This window comes from Rhinoderma darwinii, chromosome 2, assembly GCF_050947455.1.
Source record: "Rhinoderma darwinii isolate aRhiDar2 chromosome 2, aRhiDar2.hap1, whole genome shotgun sequence".
NCBI lineage: Eukaryota > Metazoa > Chordata > Amphibia > Anura > Rhinodermatidae > Rhinoderma > Rhinoderma darwinii.
The window spans coordinates 275,672,727-275,699,106 of NC_134688.1; positions in this window are offsets into that span (position 1 = coordinate 275,672,727).

The following is a 26,380-nucleotide window of genomic DNA, read 5'->3' on the forward strand; positions in this document are numbered from 1 at the left end:
TGGCAATGCCATATATGTGGGCCCAAACTGCTGTTTAGGGACGCTGCAAGGCTCAGAAGGGAGGGAGCGCCATTTTGCTTTTGGAGCCCAGATTTTGCTTGGTAGTTTTTCTGTTTTGGGTTTCGCTGGTATTTCAGTTTATAATGTGGGGGTCATGTGTAATCTGTGCGGAGAACATCAGGGCATAATAAGAGGGTATAATAATTCGGTAAATAAATAATAATTCATAGATGTGTGGCCGGTGTCGCACTGATAAATGGTGTCGGATGTTACCCGCTTTTAGAAAACACTGCACATTTTGCATCGCCATATTCTGAGAGCCAGAACTTCTTTATTTTTTCACCACCGGAGCTGCGTGAGGGCTTATTTGTTGCGGGACTATCTGTACTTTTCATTGGTACCATTTTGGGATACATGCGATTTTTTTGATCACTTTTTATTAAAGTTTTTTGCAAGCCGGGTGACCAAAAACAAGCAATTCTGACAATGTTTTTTAGTTTATTTTTTGCGGCGTTCACCGTGCACTATAAATGACCATTATATTTTATTCTGCGGGTTGGTACGATTACGGCGATATCATATGTATATAGGTTTTTATTATGTTTTGCAGCGTTTGCGCAATAAAATCTCTTTTTTATAAAATAATTTATTTTCTGTCACCATATTCTGAGAGCCGTAACTTTTTTATTTTTCAGTCAAAAAAGCGGTGTAAGGGCTTGTTTTCTGCGGGACGGGTTGTAGTTTTTATCGGTATTATTTCCGGTACCATGCGACTTTTTGATCACTTTTTATTCTCTATTTTGGGAGGGGTGGTGACCAAAAAATAGCGATTCTGGTGTCGTTTTTTATTGATTTTTTTTGGAGTGTCCATCGTGCGGGAAAAATAACATTATAGTTTTATAGTTGGGGTCGTTACGAACGCGGTGATACCAGATATGTGTACTTTTTTTAACGTGTTCATTTTTTTCCTATAATGAAAGACTTATTATAGGAAAAAAATGAAGTGTTTGTTTATATCACTTATAACTTTTATTTTTACACTTTTTTAAAACATTTTTATTATCTTTTGTTTACTTTTTTCACTTGTCCCACTAGGGGACACTTAGACTTGCAGCTCTGATCGCTGCTGGAATGCATTACACTACACACGTAGTGTAATGCACTCCAACTGTCATTGTGACGTGACAGTCACACTGACAGGAAGCCTCGGAGGAGCGGCAGGAGGCTGCTCCTCCGAGGCTTCCGTACATGGCAACCCGGAGGTCATTGTCTGACCTCCGATTGCCACGACAAGCATCGGTAGCCCCCACGATCACTTCGTGGGGGCTGCCGATGTGCTTCAAATCACTTAAATGCGGCGACGGCGATGGTCCGCTGACCGGCAAGGCTGGAGTGTCAGCTGTCAGGGACAGCTGACCTCCCGGTTCCCGGACACTGTCCATTAGGACAGTGTGCGCCGGGAACTACTCCGCAATAGTACGTCTGGATGCGGGAACTAACTCCTCTGCAGGACGTACTATTGTGGAGCAGCGCGGCAAGAGGTTAATAAAAATAAATAAATAGATAAACTATACATATTTGGTATCGCCACGTCCGTAACGGCCTGAGCTACAAAGTTATTTCGTTATTTATCCCGCGCGGGGAACGCCATAAAACAAAATCATAAACCATACAAGAATCACAATTGTTTTGTCACTTCACCTCCCTAAAAATCAAATAAAAAGAGTGACCCTAAAAATGGTTCTGATTGAAAATACAGTTCGTTATGCAAAAAAATAAGTCCTCGCACGGCTTTCTTGATGGAAAAATAAAAAAGTTATGGCTCTTAGAATACGGTAACACAAAAAGTAAATGATTTTTTACAAAAAGTATTTTATTGTGCAAACGCCATAAGACATAAAAAAAACTCTAAACATATGGTATCGCCGTAATCGTATCGCTACGCAGAATAAAGTGAATATGTAATTTATAGCGCACGGTGAACGCTGTAAAAAAAATAGAATAAAAAACAATAGTAAAATTTCTGTTTTTTAGTCACCACTCCTCTTAAAAATAGAATAAAAACTGATCAAAAAGTCGCATGCACCCCATGAAAACTACAATGAATTCCTCAAGGGGTCTAGTTTCCAAAATAGGGCCACTTTTTGGGGACTTCCACTGGTTTGGCACCACACTGGTATGTGCTCCTTTTCTTCTGAGGCCTGTGCTTCAGTCCATTACCACACTAGGGCCACATGTGGGATATTTCTCAATATTGCAGAATCTGAGCAATAAGTATTGAGTGCGTTTCACTGGTAAAACCTTCTGTTTTACAGAAAAAAATGGAATAAAAAGGATTTTCTGTAAAAAAAAAAACAACGTAAATTCCACCTCTACTTTTCTCTAAATTCCTGTGAAACACCTAAAGGGTTAATAAACTTTCTATATGCTGTTGTCAATACTTTGAGGGGTTTAGTTTCTAAAATGGGGTGTTTGATAGGGGTTTCTAATATATAGGCTCCTCAAAACAACTTCAGAATTAAACTGGAACCAAAATAAATAAATAAATGAGGCAATACTTTGCTTCTTACATTACACTGATAATGAGCAGTGCCCATCCCGACATGACCCCAGTTTTGACCGTTTGTATAAACGGAGACCCCTATTAGACCATTTCAGTGCCCGGTTTACCCAAGCATACACCCCCGAGAATTGTATTTCTATTGATGAGGCCTTGGTACATTTTAAAGGGAGGCTTCAATTCCGCCAGTACCTGCCGAGTAAGAGGGCAAGGTATGGCGTGAAGATGTATAAGCTGTGCGAGAGTGCATCAGGGTATACTTACAAATTTAGGATATATGAAGGGAAGGACACCAGTATTCAGCCCCCAGAATGCCCCCCCCCCCTTACTGGGAGTTAATGCAAAAATTGTATGGGATTTGGTGCACCCACTGCTGGACCAGCGTTACCACCTCTACCTGGATAATTTTTATACCAGTGTCCCACTCTTTAAGTGCCTTGCTTCCAGAAGTAATGCGGCATGCGGCACTGCTAGAAGAAATCTGAGAGGCCTCCTTAAGACTCTGCTTGGGCAAACACTCAGAAGGGGTGAGCGCAGGGCACATTCTAGCAGCAACATATTGTGTGTCAAGTACAAGGACAAGAGAGATGTCCTTGTATTGACAACAATACATGGCCACACCAGTACCAATGTACCTGTACGAAGTACCAGTACAGAGACCCCCAAACCAGACTGCATCCTAGACTACAATAGGTACATTGGAGGGATGGACTTGTCAGATCAAGTCCTGAAGCCCTACAGCGCCATGCGGTGTGGTATAAGAAGCTGGCCGTGCACATCATACAGATGGCACTGTACAATGCGTACGGGCTACGTCGATGTACAGGCCAGAGGGGAACTTTCCTGGAATTTCAAGAGGTGGCTATCAAGAACCTAATCTTTAGGGACCAAGAAGGGGGACACCCAGTAGTTCTGAAGCGAGGCCACACGCATCGTACCAGGGCAACACTTTCCATGAGAAGTCCCCCAAACTGGCTAAAGGGAGAAAGTCAAAAGAGGTGCAAAGTCTGCTATAAGAGGGGGGATAAGGAAGGACACAATATGTCAATGTGACACGTGTCCTGAAAAACCAGGGCTCTGTATGAAAGAGTGTTTTAAAATTTATCATACATCCCTTGATTTTTTATTTACCCCAGTTTTACTTACCCTGATGAACTCCGCACAGCTTATCCCTTTAATCTTTCCCTTCTGAGCCCTGTTGTGTGCCCAGGCAGCTGTTAACAGCCACATTGAGGGTATTGCCATACCCGGGAGAACCCACATTACAGTTTATGGGGTGTATGTCTCCGGTCAAAATGCTCACTACACCTCTAGATGAATGCCTTAAGGGGTGTAGTATTTAAAACGGGGTCACTTCTCTGGGTTTTCAACTGTACTGGTACCTCAGGGGCTTCTGCATACATGACTTCGCACCAGAAAATCCCCAGTAGGCCAAATGGTGGTCTTTTCCTTCTGTGGCCTCCCATGGGCCCAAACGGCAGTTTATCGCCACAAATGGGGTATTGCCGCACTCAGGACAAATTGGGCAACAAAATGGGGTATTTTATGTCTTGTGAAAATAAGAAATTTTGAGCCAAAATGACATCTTATTGGAAAAAATTTACATTTTTTTAATTCACAGCCCAATTCAAATAAATTCTGTGGAAAAAAAACTGTGGGGTCTAAATGGTCACAACACCCATAAATAAATTCCTTGAGGGGTGTAGTTTCCAAAATGGGGTCACTTGTGGTGGGTTTCCATTGCTTTGATACCTCTGGGGTTCTGCAAATGCAACATGGTACCCGAAAATCAATCCAGCAAAATCTGCACTCCAAAGAATACATAGCGCTTCTTCCCTTCTGAGGCCTCCCATGGGCCCAAACTCAAATACGTGCTGTGTAAAAACTGTGGGGTCAAAATGGTAACAACAACCATAAATTCCTTGAGGGGTTTAGTTTCCAAAATGGGGTCACTTTTTGGGGGATTCCTACTGTTTTGGCTCCTCAACACCTCTTCAAACCTGGCATAAAATATATTCTAATAAAAAAGAGGCCCCAAAATGCACTAGGTGCTTCTTTGCTTCTGGGGCTTGTGTTTTAGTCCACGAGCACACTAGAGCCACATGTCGGACATTGCAGAATCTGGACAATACATATTTAGTTGTGTTTCTCTGCTAAAACCTTCTGTGTTACATTAAAAAATGGAATAAAATTGAAATTCAACAAGAAAAATTTAATTTGCAAATTTCACCTCCACTTTGCTTTAAGTCTTGTGAAATGCCTAAAGGGTTAAAAAAAACTTTCTAAATGCTGTTTTGAATACTTTGAGGGGTCTAGTTTTTAAAATGGGGTGTTTCAGATACATAGGCCCCTCAAAGCCACTTCAGAACTGAACAGGTACCTTAAAAAAAAGTATTTTGAAATGTTCTTAAATATATGAGAAATTGCTGTTTATGTTCTAAGCCTTGTAACGTCCAAGAAAAATAAAAGAATGTTCAAAAAAATTATGTCAATCTAAAGTAGACTTATGGGAAATGTGAACTAGTAACTATTTGGGGTGGTATAACCATCTGTTTTACAAGCAGATGCATTTAAATTCAGAAAAATGCTATTTTTTCTAAATTTTCTCTACATTTTGCAATATTTCACAAATAAACACTGAATATATCGACCAAATTTTACCAATAACATAAAGCCCAATGTCTCACAAGAAAACATTCTTAGAATCGCTTGGATAGGTTTAAGCATTCCGAAGTTATTACCACATAAAGTGATATATGTCAAATTTGAAAAATGGGCTCTGAGCCTTAGGCCTCATTTACACGAGCGTGTGCGTTTTGCGCGCACAAAAAACGCTGCGTTTTGCGCGCGCAAAAGGCACTTGGCAGCTCCGTGTGTCATCCGTGTATGATGCGCGGCTGCGTGATTTTCGCGCAGCCGCCATCATAGAGATGAGGCTAGTCGACGCCCGTCACTGTCCAAGGTGCTGAAAGAGCTAACTGATCAGCAGTAACTCTTTCAGCACCCGCGACAGTGAATGCCGATCACAATATACACCAACTTGTGAATAAAAAAAGATGTTCAAACTTACCATGAACTGCCTGCTTCCTCCAGTCCGGTCTCCCGGCCGTTGCCTTGGTGACGCGTCCCTCTCTCGTCATCCGGCCCCACCTCCCAGGATGACGCCGCAGTCCATGAGACCGCTGCAGCCTGTGATTGGCTGCAGCCTGTGCTTGGCCTGTGATTGGCTGCAGCTGTCACTTGGACTTAACTGTCATCCCGGGAGGTCGGACCGGAGTTATCGGTAAGTCAGAACGTCTTTTTTTTTTTACAGGTTCATGGATTTTCGGAGCGGAAGTCACTGTCCATGGTGCTGAACCAGTTTAACGCTTTCAGCACCGTGGACAGAGACTGTCTCCTTTCGTCGCGTACCCGAACATTTTTTACCGGTTTCGGTCAAAACGAGTTTGGCCGAACCCGGTGAAGTTCGGTGCGCTCATCTCGAATTTGACACTCCGTTTGGATGTTTGTAAACAGAAAAGCACGTGGTGCTTTTCTGTTTACATTCAGGAGTTTGACAGCTCTTGCGCGAATCACGCAGTTCGCACGGAAGTGCTTCCGTGCGGCATGCGTGGTTTTCACGCACCCATTGACTTCAATGGGTGCGTGATGCGCGAAAAACGCACGATTTTAGAACATGTCGTGAGTTTTACGCAACGCACGCGCACTGCGCAAAATTCACGCATCGTCTAAACAGCCCCATAGACTATTATAGGTGCGTACGACACGCGTGAAAAGCACGCGCGTCGCACGCGCGTATAATACGCTCGTGTAAATGAGGCCTTAAGGGTATGTTCACACGGCAGCGTCCGTAACGGCTGAAATTACGGGGATGTTTTCAGGAGAAAACATCCCCGTAATTTCAGCCGTAACGGCATGTGCAGGCGCTTGAACGCCGCGTCCATTACGGACGTAATTGGCGCTGCTTTTCATTGGAGTCAATGAATAACGGCTCCAATTACACCCCAAGAAGTGACAGGTCACTTCTTTGACGCGGGCGTCGATTTACGCGCCGTCTTTTGACAGCGGCGCGTAAATATACGCCTCGTGTGAACAGACAATGTGCTTTCAATGGGCAGATGTTTGTCAACGCTTTCAAGCCGCATTTTTTGGACGTAATTCGGGGCAAAGACGCCCGAATTACGTCCGTAATTAGTGTGTGTGAACATACCCTAAGGCCCAAACTAGGCTGCGTCCTTAAGGGTTTAGGGACAAGGCAGGCTGTGTCCTGAAGGGGTTAAGCACAATGTAAAAAATAGAAAATCAACATAACTGGTATGGACGCATCCGTAAAAGTTTGAAATATTACAATATATCATTATTTATTTTAAAAAATAATAATTAAAACCGCCAGAATGGCTAGTTTTTGGTCACTTCTTCTCACACAAAAATTTTAATGAAAAGTAATCAAAAAGTCTTATATACCCCAGAATGGTACCAAAACATAAACATAAGCCCTCATACCGCTCAATCGACGAAAAAATTAAAACCGCTATGGCTAAACAATCATTTTTTTCCTTGTACATGTAGTTAAACATAAAAAACTATATAAATTTGGTATCACCGTAATCATATTGACCCGCAGAATAAAGTTAACATGCCGTTTTTACCGCACGGTGAACACCGTAATAACAAAACCCCCAAAAGATTGAGGAATCACATTTTTTTTTCCAAAACCACCCCACAAATATATTTTTTTCCAGTTTCTCACTACATTATATGGTACAATAAATGGTGCCGTGAAAATCTACAACTCATTCCACAAAAAACAAGCCCTCGTTGAGCAATATTGATGGAAAAATAATAAAAGTTATGGTTTTTGGAACGTGGGGAGGAAAATAAGAAAGTGAAAATACGAAAAAAGGCTGCGGCGGTAAAGGGTTAATAGGAAAACCATTGATGTGTATTGTGAATATACTGTATATTACATGAACTGGGTGCTTCCTCATACGAGTCATTACATGACTGACACTAAATAACTGAATAACGGTAGCACACACAGTTCTAGTGTAAAAGATGTAACTGGAGTCAGACGAAGCAATGTCGACAAATTCATTTTGAACGTGGGAGGATGCTGAGTTGTGGGAGAGGCCACGCTAGTATTTTTGAGACAGCTGCACTAGGGGGAAGGAAACTAAAATGTGTTCTGAGTAATGAAGTAGTGCACCCCACCTGCTACAGTTTAATCTTCAATGTTAAAGATCAGTAGAGCCTGTCAGTTACCATGGGGTATGATAACAAACTGAAACATTATTTTCTTGACCTGTGTCCAAGAATATTTTATGAAGTTTGTTTATCAGCATCAGAAAAAGCACTTAATATAGAGCTGAAAGATGTCATCAAAATATCTGGGCAGAATGACAGCTGGACACTGATGTGGACCTGAAAGATGAGACAAGCTCATTGCAGTTCTCCGATGTCCATGAGAGTAGTGGCAGTCCGAGTGCTTGGCTAAACTCCGTGAAGATCTGCAGCCATCAGTAGCATGGAGACAGATCCTAAAATAAGATGTATAGTATACAAAGGCAAAGGATGGTAAAAATGATCCTATCAGAAAATTATACTTTGACTGAGACATCATTGAAATAACTCTCATCACCTTTTACTACAAAATATCAGATGTTCAGGGAAACTGATGCAGAATCATTACTGAGCAGTGGTACAAATGTTTCTTCTTTCTTCTCTGGGTAAGACTTTACGCCATTATACAGCTGCTTATAAAAAAATAAGTGCTAAAGAGTCTCCCACAATGGCACATATCATTTTATAATAAATTATGTACAGTGTGACTCTGGGAAACTCCACAAAGACTGACTCCTGAAATGCAGACCTGTAGATCTTCACCTGTGCTGCGTGCAAGTAATCAACCTCTTATGTAGATCTTGTACAGTGCTGGTTATTTGATTTACTAAGCCTGCACACAGGTACAACAACGTAACTGACAAACGACTTATCAAATATTGTCATTTACAAATCGAGTAAAAAATGTTCTGAGCCTTTTACCCGTAGTAGTGTAGAAGCAATGTTCATAGGAGATAGTTTCTCTGTACATACGGAGTTGAATGGAGCATGCCATGATTCAGATTCGTACGGAATCTAAAAAAAAAAAAAAAAAGCCCTCTGGTTGTTTCCATATGAAATTGAAGGAATGTAGTGGTACAGTAGAGTCCTCATGCATCTCTATGGAAGTACTATTATGGCTCCATACAAAACGGAGCCGTAATAGGTGTGCATGAGACCTTAGTATTTCTTCTGATTCACCCGACAAGTGTTCAATGAACTTGAGGCCAGTTTTCCAACCTTTTCGGACTCTAAGCACTACTGGAAAAATAAAATTTGCACAGGGCACCCCTACCAAAAATTGTTTAGAGAAAGATCGAAAAAACATCTAAAAACAAGCACTATACTCGTAGGGTATGCTCACACAGCGTTTTTTGCCAGGCAAAAAAAAAACGGCTTTGTAATTGACAGCGTTGTTTGATCTTTTTTATTGCGTTTTTTTAAGCTGTTGAAGCTAATGCAAAAGACGCAGGCAAAAAAGTACCAAACGAGCGCCGCAGGTATTTTCTGCCTCCTATTAATTTAAATTGGAGCTCAGAGGTGGAAACCACTTGAAGACTATCAGCCCCCCACTCACAGTAAAATAACCATCAGCCCACCACTCACAGTAAAATGACCATCAGCCCACTACTCACAGTAAAATGTCCATCAGCCCACCACTCACAGTAAAATGACCATCAGTCTGCCACTCACAGATTCCCCCTGTAGATAGTGCCACACAGCCCCCTGTAGATAGTGCCACACAGCCCTGTTTAGGTAGTGCCACACAGCCCCCTATAGGTAGTGCCACACAACCCCATTGTAGGTAGTGCCACACAGCCCCCATTGTAGGTAGTGCCACACAGCCCCCTTGTAGGTAGTGCCACACAGCCCCCTTGAAGGTAGTGCCACACAGCACACTGTAGGTAGTGCACACAGCCCCCTGGTAGGTAGTGCCACACAGCCCCCTTGTAGGTAGTACCACGCAGCCCCCTTGTAGGTAGTGCCACACAGCCCCCTTGTAGGTAGTGCCACACAGCCTCCTTGTAGATAGGACCCATCCTTCCTGTAGATAGTGCCACTGTAGCTCCCTGAAGGAGCAGAATCCCCCTGTGGCCAGGGATTCCGCTCCTGGAGCGCTCTGCTTGATGTCTCTGTCCATATATGGACAGTGACATCAGGGGCAACTCCTGAAGCGGAATCCCCGTCCACACCGTTGCCGACGCTGTGACCGGGGATTCCACTCCAGGAGAAGCCCCTGTCGTCTGTGTCCATTTATTGACCGTGATGTCACTGGCTTCTCCTGGAGTGGAATCCCCGGTCACAGAGTCGGCAATGCTGTGGACAGGGATTCCGCTTCAGGAGTTGCCCCTGATGTTGCTGTCCATATACGGACAGAGACATCAAGCGCTCCGTCCCTGCTCTGCTATAGTGGCGTCGCTACCGCTGTAGCAGTGGCTACTGCCGGCGCCCTGGCCATGTGGGGGCCCTATCCCGACGGGCGGCATGCCGCCGCTAGCAACCGATATGGCTGATACAGTGGTGCGAAGAACTGCAAGCGGAAGGCCAGCAGCTGAGTCGCCGGGCCCGGGCGCTTCTGAGACAAGCAGTAGAAGGGAGCCAGCGCAGCGCCCCTTCCACCTGCTGGAGTGATGCGCCCTGTGTGTATGTATGAATGTATGTATGTATGTATGTATGTATCTATGTGTGTGTGTATATATATATATATATAAACAGCAGAAAGCAGCAGCACTCACTAGAAATAAATGTATAGGTGCCAAGCAAGTCATCCAGATCCAAGGACAAAGCAGCATACAAAAATTGAAATCTTGCAGCACTCCAAATTGTGAAAAAAAAGTGGTTTATTCAGCCAACAACCATATTTTTATATATATATATATATATATATATATATAGCAGACAAAAAATGGCGACAGCACCCTGCAACACTAATGCCACCTAAACCACTAAATATAAATAAATATGCACTAAAGCTAAATCTACTTACAAATAGGGAGGTTCTTAGTGCACATTTTGATCAAAAAGTGTTAGCCCACCTGCCACGACAAGGCGACCTCTGTAAGGTGGGTACCTACACTGCACATACACCCAGAACTGGGACTAAGCCTACATATATACCTGGGGATGGTAGGATCCAGCATTGAACTGATTAAAATCACCCAGGGCAGAATGGGAGGAGTGCAAGAACAACAAGTGGAGGCAGTCACTAACCCCACATATATGGATCACATAAACAGAACAAAAAGTTGAACAGCACATTCCAACTAAATGATACAAAATGTATGCAGGTGCAAGAACACCTGTGACTGCAGAAATACAGCAGACAAAAAATGGCGACAGCACCCTGCAACACTAATGCCACCTAAACCACTAAATATAAATAAATATGCACTAAAGCTAAATCTACTTACAAATAGGGAGGTTCTTAGCGCCCTGTGTGTATGTATGAATGTATGTATGTATGTATGTATGTATCTATGTGTGTGTGTATATATATATATATAAACAGCAGAAAGCAGCAGCACTCACTAGAAATAAATGTATAGGTGCCAAGCAAGTCATCCAGATCCAAGGACAAAGCAGCATACAAAAATTGAAATCTTGCAGCACTCCAAATTGTGAAAAAAAAGTGGTTTATTCAGCCAACAACCATATTTTTATATATATATATATATATATATATATATATATATATATATATACTAGTCCTTCTCAATGAATTAGAATATCATCAAAAAGTTAATTTATTTCAGTAATTTAATTCAAAAAGTGAAACTCATATATTATATAGACTCATTACACACAGAGTGATCTATTTCCAGCATTTTTTTTGGGTTAATGAAATCCCAAAATTTAGTTTCTCAGAAAATTAGAATGTTAAATAAGCCCGATTTCAAAAATTATTCTTAATGCCGAAATGTTGGCCTATTGAAAAGTATGTACAGTATATAAACTCAGTACTTGGTCGGGGCTCCTTTTGCATGAATTACTGCATCAATGCGGCGTGGCATGGAGGCGATCAGCCTGTAGCCCTAATGAGGTGTTATGGAAGCCAGGTTGCTTTGTTAGGGTCTGGTGTCTCTCATCTTCCTTTTGACAATAACCCATAGATTCTCTATGGGGTTTAGGTCAGGCGAGTTTGCTGGCCAATCAAGCACAGCAATACTGTGGTTATTAAACCAGGTATTGGCACCTGCCCACTCTGCCAAAAATACTAAGTCCTGCTGGAAAATCAAATCAACATCTCCATAAAGCTTGTCAGCAGAGGGAAGCACGAGGGGCTCTAAAATTTCCTAGTAGATGGCTGCGTTGACTCTGGACTTGATATAACAATTAGGGGCATGGCCGGCTGTGGACAGTCATCCGCATTTATGGACCGTGCTCCCATTTTAAAGTATGGGAGCACGGTCCGTAAAATAAAAAAATAGGACATGTCCTATTTTTTACGAAAGGTTTCTACGGCACGGACACCTTCCCGTAAATATACGGGAAGGAGCCCATCGGCCATAGAAATTAATGGGTCCGTAAATACGGACTAAATCTACTGTCGTGTGCATGGGGCCTTAGTAAGTTTCTGAAAACATGAACGCAGCACTAAGGGTGTATTCAGACGTTGCGGTTAAAAGCCCATTACAAAAAAACTGCATCCAGAAACCACAGACATTTTTTTACCATACTTCGAAGTGTTTTTGATGCAGTTACGGTCCAAAAAAAAACTACAACACAAACACATGCTTTTTTATACGCATGTTTTAATGTGGTTTTAAATGCAACTCAACCAAAACATCTAAATGGGAGGCAGAGAAGCGTTTTTCGCTGCGTATTTTGCCTGCGGCGCTCAATCGCCATGGGCAAAAAACGCGGCAAACGATGTGTAGGCAGATCAAAATCTGCCTCAAAATTGCAAACAGATTTTTCTGCTTGCAAAATATTCCGTGTGAACAGGATTAGTGTTTTTATTTTTCAAATTACTAACTTTATTTTTTTTGTTTTTCAGTATCTGCTGGACCTATTGGACTACATCATAGATTCGTTGGGCTACGTCAAAGATTTGTTTCTTTATAAAATGGTTAATGAGGGTTTTGTGGGGAAGTTTTTATTTCAATAAAAATATTTTCGTATGTCTGTGTTTTTTTGAATACTTTATTAGCGCCTTAGTAATGTCAGTTGTCTGTTTGACGACGTCCATTACTAAGGCGGGGCTTAGTGTTAGCGAGTAAGAAGGCTGCAACTAACACTGGCTCTATTCACACGACAGGGTCCAAGTGTCGGCCGATAAAAACGGCCGTGATGGTATGTTTTTCTCGCCCGTTTTGCATCCATCCCGGGCCCTTTTTCAGTTTTTAACGGCCGATTTTGACCCGTTTTGCATCAGTTTTTTTCCCTGTCCATTTTAAAAACGGACGAATACAATTTGTAATTTTTTTGCCACACACTTCCCTCTGTAGATAATGACACACACTGCCCTCTGTAGATACTGCCACGGCCCCCCTGTAGGTAATGCCACACAGCCCCCCTGTAGGTAATGCCACACAACCCCCCTTTAGGTAATGCCACACAGCCCCCTGTAGGTTATGCCACATAGCCCCCCTGTAGATTATACCACACAGCCACCCTGTAGGTAATGCCACACAGCCCCCTGTAGGTGATGACACACAGCCCCCTGTAGGTGATGCCACACAGCCCCTGTAGGTAATGCCACACAGCCCCCTGTAGGTAATGCCACACAGCCGCCCTGTAGGTAGCTCTACACAGCACCCTTTTACATAGCAGCCCCCCATAGATGGCACCCCTACCTTCCTGTAGATAGTGCCACTGTAGGGGACCAATCCATGAGAAGTCCCTGACTTCAATGTCCATATACGGAGAGTGAAGTAAGTGACTTCTCCTGGAGTGGAAACACCGGCCACAGCGCTGGGGATTCTGCTTCAGAAGTCCCTGACGTCACTGTGTCCATATATGAACATTGAAGTCAGTGACTTCTGGAACGGAAACACTGGCCACAGTGCCGGGGATTCCGCTTCAGAAGTCGCTGATGTCACTGTGTCCATGTATGGACAGTGAAGTCAAAGACTTCTCCTGGAGCGGAAACACCGCCGGGGATTCCGTTTCAGGTGTAGGGGACAGGGCAAGAAGTCCCTGCCGTCACTGCTGTCCATATATAGACAGTGAAGTCAGGGACTTCTCCTGCAGCGGAATCCCTGGCCACACCTTCGGCAACGCTATGGCTGGGGATTGGGGATTCCGCTCCTACAGGGAGCAAAAAATACCCATCTCCTTACATGCACTTCGCACTGTGAGGAGGAGAAGAAAGCGAATGAGCGGCAGAAAGCTCGGTCGTCAGTCGGATCAAATCCGAGTGACAGCCGTTCTTTACACGGTCCCATAGACTTCTATGGGAGTCAGGCGGCCGACAGAACGGACAAAAATAGAGCATGTACCATTTTTTGATGGCCCGGTTTAAGGGGAAATAGTTTTTTTTTGTATTCTATGTGAATTAGTAAATTTTCACTGTATGTAGTACTTTCTCTCTCTTGTGATCTTAATCTGACTGGCAGAAATACAGGGGTATATAAAGTTCATATCCCCGTAAAAGTTTGTAAGCGGTTAAATTATTTCCTCAGAAACTGACGACCAACATTAATTTTTGTCAGCAGATTCTAATAACAAAGTGACAGTTTTACAAATGAATTCAAAGGTGACAACTAGTACAGGGGGTGTGTTCTAGCTTTGGAAGAGTGAAGACACAGAGACTTTTTGTAGCGCAACTGATTGATTTTAAACTATTGAGTGACATTTGCAGTCCACAAGATTGCATGCAGTCAATTGATTTTTTTGGACCTTCGCTGTAGTAGTTAAAATCAATCGGTTGCAGTACAAAAAGTCAATGTGTAGCTCAGTCCTTATTGTCTTCTCTTTTGCCTAACCTCTATTGCTGCCAAAAATTTGCTCCTGCAACGGGACCTTTCACCCATGATGGGCAGAAGAAGAAAGACTCAATGGCTGTCCTATCTACTTCTTGTTTAGCATCAATGCCCGTGCTTCACGTAGAGCGAACACTGCCCGTCCCAATTGTATATACATGGATGATGGGGGTTATATACAGGGTTGATGTGGTAATATACAGGGATGATGGCGGGCTGTAATATACAGGAATGATGATGGTCCCTGTATATTACCCCCATCATCCCTGTATATTATCACTCAGTATACAAAGTATATAAAGTGTATACAGGGATGATGCGAGTTATATACAGGGTTGATAGGGGTTACATACAGGGATGATGGCTGACTGGTATACACAGGAATAATGGGGGTAATATACAGAAATGATGGGGTTATATACAGGTGCCCCATTATCCCTGTATATACAAACCCGCCATTATCCCTGTATATAACCCCCATCATCCGTGTATATACCATTGGGCCTTGATGCGTGTGCATTGAGGCTAAACAATAAGTAAATGGGTCGGCGTATTGAGGAACCGTGGACCGATAGGATGCATGAAACACCAGTATATGACAGGAGTCCATTGGAATCTGAAAATATGCACCGAGCTACACAGACTGGAAGAGCAGCGGAATTTCCTCCACTCGTCGTTAGGAATGGGGTTAGGTGAGTATGTATTTTATTATTTTTATTATGCACTATTGGGGTTGTATGGGGGCATTACACTGCAAGGGGCATTATACTGCATGAGAGCCATGGATCTTCCATAACTCTTCCGGATTGGATCACCTGGCCGGCCTTCCAGATAGATCTGACCTGTGGCTCCAGCTGCAGGAGCTTCATTGCCTCAGCAACAGAATTGCCGCGGCGGGTCCTTCCGTTCCAGATCTTCACTATATCTGACGTGAGACTGTCCTAAATCTAACTAAATTATTGTTTAACAGGTTCCCGACCGCTGGCCGTATTTATACGGTCAGCGGTCAGGGTCTCTGAAGTCCGCCGTATAGACTATTTACGGCGGCACTTCAGAGACTGTGCACGCGCGATCGCGTGCACACAGCTCTATGCCCTGGCTGTTGCTAACAGCCATGGGCACTGGGCAGAATGTCAGGGGTCAATCTTTTGGCCCCTGAACATGTGATCGCTGTGACAACCAATCACAGCGATCACATGCATTTCTGCATAGAAAACAGTGTGCACGCGATCGCGTGCACACAGCCCTGTGCCCACGCTGTTACCAACAGCTCTGGGCACTGGGCAGAGTATCAGGGACCAATCTGATGGTCCCTGAACATGTGGTCGCTGTGAAAACCTATCACAGTGACCACATTTGTTTTATTTTGACTTTTCTGGCAGTAAATCTCCTGCCTCTTTTCTTCTCCTCAAACATTGTTTCAGTTTGAGGAGAAGAAGAGACTCGGGAAAATTGCTGCCAGAAGATTACAGTGAATAAAAATACAGTTACACTCTAAAACATTCTCTGTATAGATAGATTTCTATCTATCTATACAATCTATCCATCTATCTTTTTTTCTATCTATCTATCTATCTACCTTTCTTTCTTTTATTCTATTAGAATAGGCAGGTAGGGAGTATATAATTATATATATATATATATATATATCCACATATATATAATATATATAGCAATAGCGGTTAATTTTTTTGTTAGCGGTAGTGTAGATATATATAGCAGTTAGTTTGTGTGTTTTATAAAAAAAATAATAATAATTTGTTTAGTTAGTGTTAGTGTTAGTTACGTTATGGCGAGGAAGTTGTTTAGCGCCGAGGAGGCATACGCCATGCTGTGGTCTGAGTCGGAGACCGCATCAGAGATGGCGTCCGAGATGGAACCTGTTTTAGGTAGTGACGATGACAGCGTCACTTCAGGTTCATCTTCAGGGGACGTTGTCCCTGATGCAGTTGAAACTGCAGAACATGAAAGCGCAGGACCAAGTAGCGCTGTAGCACGGGACAGCCTGGTCCCTTCAGTCCAGGCTCTTGTATGGGCACCTGCCCCATCTTTTGGGCCTAGAATCCACGGATTTACTGCCACTCCTGGCATAACCGTGGACAATACAAATTTTGTCCAAATGGATTACTTCCATTTATTTATAACGAACGACATCCTAAATCAGATTGTCCACAAAACAAATTTATATGCCACGCAATATATAAGGCAGAAACCTTCATCCAACCATGCCAGAGATTGGACGCCCACCAATTTGCAGGAATTAAAAAAAAATTTGGGGCTCACCCTAAATATGGGTATTGTCAAAAAGCCCTCCATTAGGTCTTACTGGTCAACAAGACCCGCCCAAGCCACCCCAGTATATTCTGCAGTAATGCCCAGGTCTCGTTATGAGACAATAATGAGGTTCCTCCACTTCAATGACAACGCACAGGCCCCCCCAAGTACCGATGCAAACTGGGGTTGTTCAAAATAAGACCGCTAATAAATTCCCTGAATAATTTATTTCTGCAACTCTACACCCCTGAGCAGAATGTAAGTGTGGACGAATCCCTCCTCAACTTTCATGGCAGACTTAGCTTTCGCCAATATCTACCTTCCAAAAGGGCAAGATATGGCGTTAAGCTTTATAAAGTGTGCGAAAGCGGGTCAGGATATACCACCGCCTTCAGGATTTATGAAGGGCGGGACCGCACAATAAATGTTCCTGGATGCCCCCCTGATCTTTCCACCAGCAGTAAGATCGTGTGGGAGATAATGCAGCCTCTGCTTCACAAGGGGTACCACCTGTACTGTGATAATTTTTATTCGAGTGTGCCCCTGTTTAGGCATTTGCATGCGGCAAGGACTGGGGCATGTGGTACCATGCGCAAAAACCAAATTGGTTTTCCACAGCAATTAGTGGGGAAGCGCATGGTAAAGGGGGACTCCTGTGCTTATGCATCTGAAGAATTGCTGGCGGTCAAGTTCAGGGATCGCAAAGATGTGTATGTGCTAAGCACGATTCATACCGCAGGAACAGTGGCAGTGAGGGAAAGAGGGGCAACATCGGACAAGCACAAACCAGTGAGCGTGTCCGAATATAACAAGTACATGGGGGGGTGGATTTAAGCGACCAGGTTTTACAGCCCTATTTAGTAAAACGCAAAACTAAAACCTGGTACAAAAAAGTGGCCATTTATTTGTTACGGGTGGCCATCCACAACTCATTTGTGCTCTACAAAAAAAACAGAGGCAGAGACACATACCTGGATTTCCAGGAAAAAATTATTGAAGGCCTCATTTTTGATGTTCAGGACACCCGAGAATGCCCCCAGTCTGAGGATGTCACGCGACTGACTGAAAGACACTTCATCAGTCGGATTCCCCCAACAACAACCAGAAGCAACCCCCAGAAAAAGTGCCACGTCTGCAGAAAAGACGGGCACCGCAAAGATTCGTTATTTCTGTCCCTCATGTCCCTCGCAACCAGGCCTGTGCATTGAGCCATGTTTTAAAAAATACCACACTGTTCTGAATTATTCGATTTTAGTTAATTCGTTGAAAATATATTTGCCCTACATTACGTTTTTATTTTTCCCCTCATTTTACTCCAAGGGTGAGGGAGGGAATGGGTGGGGGGTGGATGTCATGTTTGCATATTCTCTAAAGTTCATCTGCTGGAGAGCTCCATTTGCATAAACCTGCAATTTCTTATTTTAGAAAACCCCAAAAAATAAAACCAGCTTTGAAAAAAAGCGATTTGTGAAATAAGCTTCTTCTATCGTCCGCCCTCCTACTTCTCTATGTGATAAATAAGACACACATATTTGGTATCCCCATGCACGGGAGAAGTGGCAGAATGTGAAAGGAGATTAATTTTGGCCGTGGTCTATGCCGTGTGTGAAAAATGCTGGTATAAACTGACGCATTTGCTAAAAAATTGCTAATTTTATTTTGATCCATCTTATTCAAGAGACTTTCAGAAGAAAACTGGACTGTCTAAAAATATGATAAACCCCTTGAAGAAAACCTTTTGGGGTCTACTTGCGTGAATGAAGTAATTTATGGGGTGATTCTAATCTTTCAGCAGCATTAGCCCCCCAGAAAACCGTATGCGGCTATAAAGTCAAGTGCAGAATTCCTGGACCGAAAAGGCCAAAAAGCCTCCTTTTTTGCCAAGCCCTGGCACATGCCCGTGAATAAAGCACACATATTTGGTATCCCCATGCACAGGAGAAGTGGAAGAATGTGAAATGCGATGAATTTTGTCCGTGGTCCATTTTGTGTGTGAAAAAGCTAGCATAAACTGACGCATTTGTTAAAAAAAAAGCTAATTTTATTTTGTTCCATCTTATTCAAGAAACATTCAGAAGAAAACTGGACTGTCTAAAAATATGATAAACCCCTTGAAGGAAACCTTGTGGGGTCTACTTGTGTGAATGAAGTCACTTATGGGGTGTCTCCAATGTTTCAGAAGCATTACGCCCCCAAGAAAACAGTATGCTGCTATAAAATCAAATGCAAAATTCCTGGGCCAAAAAGCCTCCTTTTATGCCAAGCCCTTGCACATGCCCGCACAGTGAATAAGGCACACATATTTGGTATCCCCATGCACGGGAGAAGTGGAAGAATGTGAAAGGAGACAAATTTTGTCCATGGTCTATACCGTGTGTGAAAAATGCTATCATAAACTGACGCATTTGCTAAAAAAGCGCTGATTTTATTTTGTTCCATCTTATTCAAGAAACTTTCAGAAGAAAACTGGACTTGCTAAAAATATGATAAACCCCTTGAAGGAAACCTTGTGGGGTCTACTTGTGTGAATGAAGTCATTTATGGGTTGTTTCTAATGTTTCAGCAGCATTAGGCCCCCCAGAAAACAGTATGCGGCTATAAAATCAAATGCAGAATTCCTGGACCGAAAAGGCCAAAAAGCCTCCTTTTATGCCAAGCCCTGGCACATGCCCGCACAGTGAATAAGGCACACATATTTGGTATCCCCATGCATGGGAGAAGTGGAAGAATGTGAAAGGAGATTAATTTTGTCCGTGGTCCATACCGTGTGTGAAAAATGCTAGCATAAACTAACGCAATTGCTAAATTCTTGCATTTTTTTCCAATTTTGCCCACTTTAGAGAAAAAAATAAAAATGATATATACTGACAAATGCCACTAAAACAAAGCCCTATCTGTCCTTTAAAAAGAGTGTAAAATTCAAAGATGAACTTTATTCACCTGCAGAGTTATAGTCGTCTAAAGAAGCGCATAGCAAAATTGTGAAATTTGCTCTGGTCATTTAGCTGTAAAACAGCCTAGTCCTTAACCGGTTAAAACTGCCCTGATAGGTCGCTCCCTTTTCCTTTCCCCATATACAATTCATATTCTATTGGGTTGGCTGGATATCTACTTATCTGCTAGGTGGACCACCTTTCTCAAAGTACTGTTGAGGCTCACAGTGAGCCTAGGCCATCACATACTTATTTAAACTTTTTAATTTTTATGGTTTTAAGACCTGCTTGCCTATTTAAATGGTTGCCGACCTTTTAATGACCTGGCACGCCCTCCGTATAAATACAGTGGGCGGTCCAGGTCATTAAAAGCTGACTATATACTGTATACCAATATGTATCTAAAGCATAAAGTAAACGATCAAGACATAATTATATCTTTTTAAAAAAAAATACATGCCTAAACAAAAAAATTATACAAAAGTATTCCAATAGTATAGAAAAATATTAATCCCTATTATCCCAATTTAGAAAAAAAAAACACTATTACATACAATAGATAAAAAACTAAATTAAAAGAAGCCTCGTATGGGAAGATCCAACATGACGCTACACAATAAGTATAAATAACAATGACGCAAAATAATTCAATCAGAGATCAGGAATATAGAATCTGATCCCCTAGGTAAATCACAGGTGTGCTATACAATCAATAGTAACAAGATCCAAACAGTTCGTATTTATAAACTAAGTCTATTACCTGCGGTAGACACGATGGCAGATGACACTGTTCCAAATCCGAGGAGACACCTCAGCCGTGTAATTTCTGCGATCTAAAGAGAGCAGGTACATTCAGTTTAGAAATGGCCATTCGCATGGTGCTCTTTACTCCTGAGCCCTGTCGTATGTCCAGGCAAAAGATTAGGGCCATATGTAGGGTGTTCCTGAAACCAGGAAACACAGCATAATAATTAGAGAGTTTAATTTTTACAGTGGCACAAGCTGGGCACAACATATTGGGCAATGCAATAAGGAATTTCTGTGAAAAAAATTTGAATTTTCAAATACACATTAACTTCTGCAAAACACTTGTGGGTCAAAATGCTTATTATATCCCTAGATAACATCCATGAGGGGTGTAGTTTTCAAAATTGGGTCATTTCTGTGGGTTCTTGATACCTCAATGGCTTTGTAAATGTAACATGGAGTCTGCAAACAATTTGAGCAAAATTTAAGCCATATAAGTCAAATGGCGCTCCTTCACTTCTGAGCCCGGCCATGTGTCCATACAGCAGTTTATGACCACTTTTGGGGTATTGCCGTACTCGGGAGAATTTTTGAGCTAAAAGTACATTTTATTGGGGGAAAAAAAGTAGTTTTCCATTTTTACAGCCCAATTATAAAAAATTCAGCAAAAAACTTGTAGGGTCAAAATGCTAACTATACCCCTAGATACTTTGCCTGAGGGGTTAATGGGAACCTGTCACCAGCATTTCACCTATTGACCTTTACTTATCTCTCACTGGCCGCTGCTATAAAAAGTTAATTGCTGTTATCCCCTCTGCTAAACTCCGACTGTAAATAATGGTCTGCAAACATTTCGCGCCCTTTATCATAATAATCCGGTGTCCCTTTGTGCTAACACACCAGAAGAGGACATCAATGCACAAGCGCGGGATTTTTTGTGCTGGGGGAAGGCGAGGAGCTGTCAATCAAAAGTAAGGAGGTGGGGTAAACTCTGAAAGACTTGAGGAATGAAGATATGACTCTTTTCAAACGAAGATTTGACTCTTTTCAAATGAAGATATGACTCTTATGCTCATTAGCATACGGTGTGGGAACACTAAAAAATGTAATACTAAAGCTACAGAGCCAACTAAGAAGACAATGATAGTTTATATAGAAATTATTTTTCACCTACTACCACCAGGTAGTGCTGGTTTAATAGGTGAAATGCTGATGACAGGTTCCGTTTAAAGAGGCTCTGTCACCACATTATAAGTGCCCTATCTCCTACATAGTCTGATCGGCGCTGTAATGTAGATAACAGCAGTGGTTTTTATTTTGAAAAAGTATCATTGTTGACCAAGTTATAAACGATTTTAGATTTATGCTAATTAGTTTCTTAATAGACAACTGGGCGTGTTTTTAATTTTTACCAACTGAGAAGTGTATGACGCTGACCAATCAGCGTCATACACTTCTTATTGTTCAAGCCCAGCGTGATTGTGCAGTGAAAGAAGCTGGGCTGGAACAATGAGAAGTGTATGACGCTGATTGGTCAGCGTCATACATTTCTCTTCACAACGCCCAGTTGTTAAAAGTAAAAACACGCCCAGTTGTCTATTAAGAAATGAATTAGCATAAATCTAAAATTGTTTATAACTTGGTCAAAAATCATCGTTTTCAAAATAAAAACCACTGTTGTCATCTACAATACGGCGCCGATCAGATTATGTAGGAGATAGGGCACTTATAATCGGGTGACAGAGCCTCTTTATGTTCCCAGAATGGAGTCACTTCTGTGGGTTTCCACTGTTTTGGTCCCTCAGTGCCTTTATAAATGTCCTTCAAACCATTCCAGCAAAATTTGGTGCTCCTTCCATTCTGAACCCTCTTGTGTATCCAAACAGCAGTTTATGATCACATATGGGGTATTTACGTGGAAAAATTTGCTTTACAAATGTTGGGGTGCTCTTTCTCCATTATTCCATGAGCAAATAATTTTTTTTTTTTAGCTAAAACTACAATTTATTGGAAAAAAAATAGATTTTTATTTTTACTGCCAAATTCCAATAAATTCAGCAAAAAGCTATGCGGTCAAAATTCTCACTATACCCCTAGATAAATTTCCAAAATGGGGTACTTCTGGGAGTTTCCACAGTTTTTGGCTCTCAGAAAGGAAGAAAGGAGCCAAGATCAATTCCCCGACCAAGGTAAGATTTCGACTTGTAGATCCATTACTCCAGTCATCAGTGGATAACCGGAGATTCTCTCTGCGTTCAGTGGTCAAGGTGCAACCTACGGACGAAGAGAAAATTTGAGCTCCAAAAGCCAGATGGCACTCCTTCACTTCTGAGCCCTGCCGTGTATCCAACCAGCAGTTTTATGATCACATATGAGGTATTGCTTTACTCGGGAGAAATTGCTTTACAGTTGTTGAGGTGCTTGTTCACCTTCATGCTTTGTGGAAATGAAATATTTCTACAAAGTACAATAAAAATGTAGATTTTAATTTTCACGGCCCAATTCTAATAAATTTTAAAACACCTGTGTAGTCAAAATGCTCACTACACACCTAGGTGAATTCCTAAAGCTGTTTAGTTTCAAAAGTGCGGAATTTTTGGGGGATTTCTTATATTTTGACACCACAAGACTTCCTCAAACCTGAAATTGTGCCTAGAATATCAATAGAATTCTAATAAAAAAGAATGCTCCCTCTTCTATCTGCTTTTATCCTTTGCAGAACCACTTTATGTGAAGGCTGGGAGACATGCAGTAGAAACATAAGGTGTGTGCTGATAGTTCATCTACTATATCTAACCCCTTAAAGACGCAGCCTAGTTTGGGCATTAAGGCTCGGAGCTCATTTTTCAAATCTGACATATTTCACTTTATGTGGTAATAACTTCGGAATGCTTAAACCTATACAAGCGATTCTGAGATTGTTCTCGTGAAACATTAGGCTTTATGTTCGTGGTAAAATTTGGTCGATATATTCAGTGTTTATTTGTAAATAAAATAACAACATTTAGAGAAAATTTGCGAAAAATAACATTTTTCTGAATTTTAAATGCATCTGCTTGTAAGATAGAGTGTTATACCACCCAAAATAGTTACTAGTTCGCATTTCCCATATGTCTACTATATGTTGGAATAATTTTTTGAACATTCTTTTTTTTTCCCTACGATGTTACAAGGCTTAGGCTGGGTTCACACGACCTATTTTCAGATGTAAACGAGGCGTATTATGCCTCGTTTTACGTCTGAAAATGGGGCTACAATACGTCGGCAAACATCTGCCCATTCATTTGAATGGGTTTGCCGACGTACTGTGCAGACGACCTGTCAAAATGACTGCCTCGGCAAAGAAGTGCATAACACTTCTTTGCAACGTAATTTGAGCCGTTCTTCATTGAAGTCAATGAAAAGCAGTTCAAGATTTACGAGCGTCAAAGACGCCTCGCATAATGCGAGGATGAGCTTTTACGTCTGAAACGAGGCAGCTGTTTTCTCCTGAAAACAGTCTGTCTTTTCAGACGTAAAAGGCACTTCTCGTGTGCACATACCCTTAGAACATAAGCAGCAATTTCTCATATTTTAAATAAAATTTCAAAAGCCTCTTTTTTTTAGGTACCAGTTCTGAAGTGGCTTTGAGGGGCCTATATATTAGAAACCCCTATCAAACACCCCATTTTAGAAACTAGACCCCTCAAAGTATTCAAAACAGCATTTAGAAAGTTTATTAACCCTTAAGGGTATGTGCACACGACCTCTTTTCAGATGTAATAGAGGCGTTTAATGCCTCGAATTACGCCTGAAAAAACGCCCCGAATACGCCTACAAACATCTGCCCATTTCTTTCAATGGGAATTACGATGTTCTGTGCCCACGAGCCTTTATTTTACGCTTCGCTGTCAAAAAACGGAGCGTAAAAAGACGCTCCGTAAAAAGAAGTAGCATGTCACTTCTTGAGGCGTTTTTTGGAGCTGATTTTCCATTGAACACTATGAAAAACGCCTCAAAAAACGTCTGAAAAGAAGCCTCAAAAGAAGCTCCAAATTTAATTCTCAGCTTCAAAAACGCCTGAAAATCAGAGGCTGTTTTCTCTGAAATCAGCTCCCTATTTTTCAGACGTTTTTTGTTAAGCGTGTGAACATACCCTTAGGTGTTTCACAGGAATTTAAAGCAAAGTAGAGGTGAAATTTACAAATTAAATTTTTTTTGTGAGAAAATCCTTTTTATTCCATTTTTTTCTGTAAAACAGAAGGTTTTACTAGAAAAACGCAACTCAATCTTCATTTCCCAAATTCTTCAGTTTTGAGAAATATCCCACATGTGGCCCTAGTGCGCTAATGGACTGAAGCACAGGCCTCCGAAGCAAAGGAGCACCTAGTGGATTTTGAGGCCTCCTTTTTATTAGGCACCATGTCCGGTTTGAAGGTCTTGTGGTGCCAAAACAGTGAAAACCCCCCAAAAGTGACCCTATTTGGCAAACTACACCCCTCAAGGAACTTATCGAGGGGTATAGTGGGCATTTAGAGCCAACAGTTTTTTTTGCTGCATTTTGTGGAATTAGGCTGTTCAATTGAAAATCACATTTTTCCAGTAAAAGGTGGAAATTTTTAATTTTGACAAGGAATAAAGGAGAAAGAGCACCCCAACATTTGTAAAGCAATTTCTTCCGATTACGGCAATACCCCATATTTGATCATAAACTGCTGGTAGGACAAACGTCAGGGCTCCGAAAGGCAGGAGCGCTATTTTGCATGTAGATTTTGCTTGATTGGTTCCTGAGCGCCATGTCGCATTTGCAGAGCTTCTGAGGTACCAGTACAGGGGAAACCCCTTAAAAGTGACCCCATTTTGGAAACTAGACCCCTTGAGGAATTCATTGTAGTTTTCATGGGGTGCATGCGACTTTTTGATCAGTTTTTATTCTATTTTTAAGAGGCGTGGTAACAGCAATTCTACTATTGTTTTTTAGTCTATATTTTTTACAGCGTTCACCATGCGCTATAAATGACGTATTCACTTTATTTTGCGGGTCGATACGATTACAGCGATACCATATGTTTATAGTTTTTTTTTATGTCTTATGGCGTTTGCACAATAAAATACTTTTTATAAAAAAATCATTTACTTTTTGTGCTGCCTTATTCTAAGAGCCAGAACTTTTTTTATTTTTCCTTTAAGAAAGCCGTGTGAAGAGTTGTTTTTTGCGTAATGAACTGTAGTTTCGATCAGTACCATTTTTAGGTACACACGACTTTTTGATCTCTTTTTATTCCATTTTTTGGAAGGTGAAGTGACCAAAAATGTTTGTCCTGGTATGGTTTAATATTATTTACTTTTATGGTTTTGACCGTGTGGGATAGATAACTAAATACTTTTGTAGTTCAGGCCGTTACGGATGCGGCGATACCAATTGTGTATAGTTTATTTGTTTATAAAGGACTGATCAGGGAAAAAGGGGGATTTTTACTTTTAAAACTTTTATCTTTTTATTTTTACCCAACTTTTTTTTTACTTATTACTTTGTCCCACTAGGGGACTTGAGGGCAGGAGGCCCTGATCGCTATTCTAATACACTGCACTACATGCGTAGTGCAGTGTATTAAAGTTGTCAGCTACTCGCTGACAGCAAGCATAGTGGGTCCTGACAGGACCCACTAGGCTTCCGTAGATGGCATAGCCGGACGCCATTATTAGGCCGCGGGTTGCCATAGCAACCATCTCTACCTGCTATCATGTAGCGGGCCGTCGATGGTGGGTTAACCACTAAGAAGCGATGATCGCTATTGAAAGCGGCTTCTTAGGGGTTAATCAGAGGGGACATCGCGATCGGTCCCCGCTGAAGGAGCTGCGGC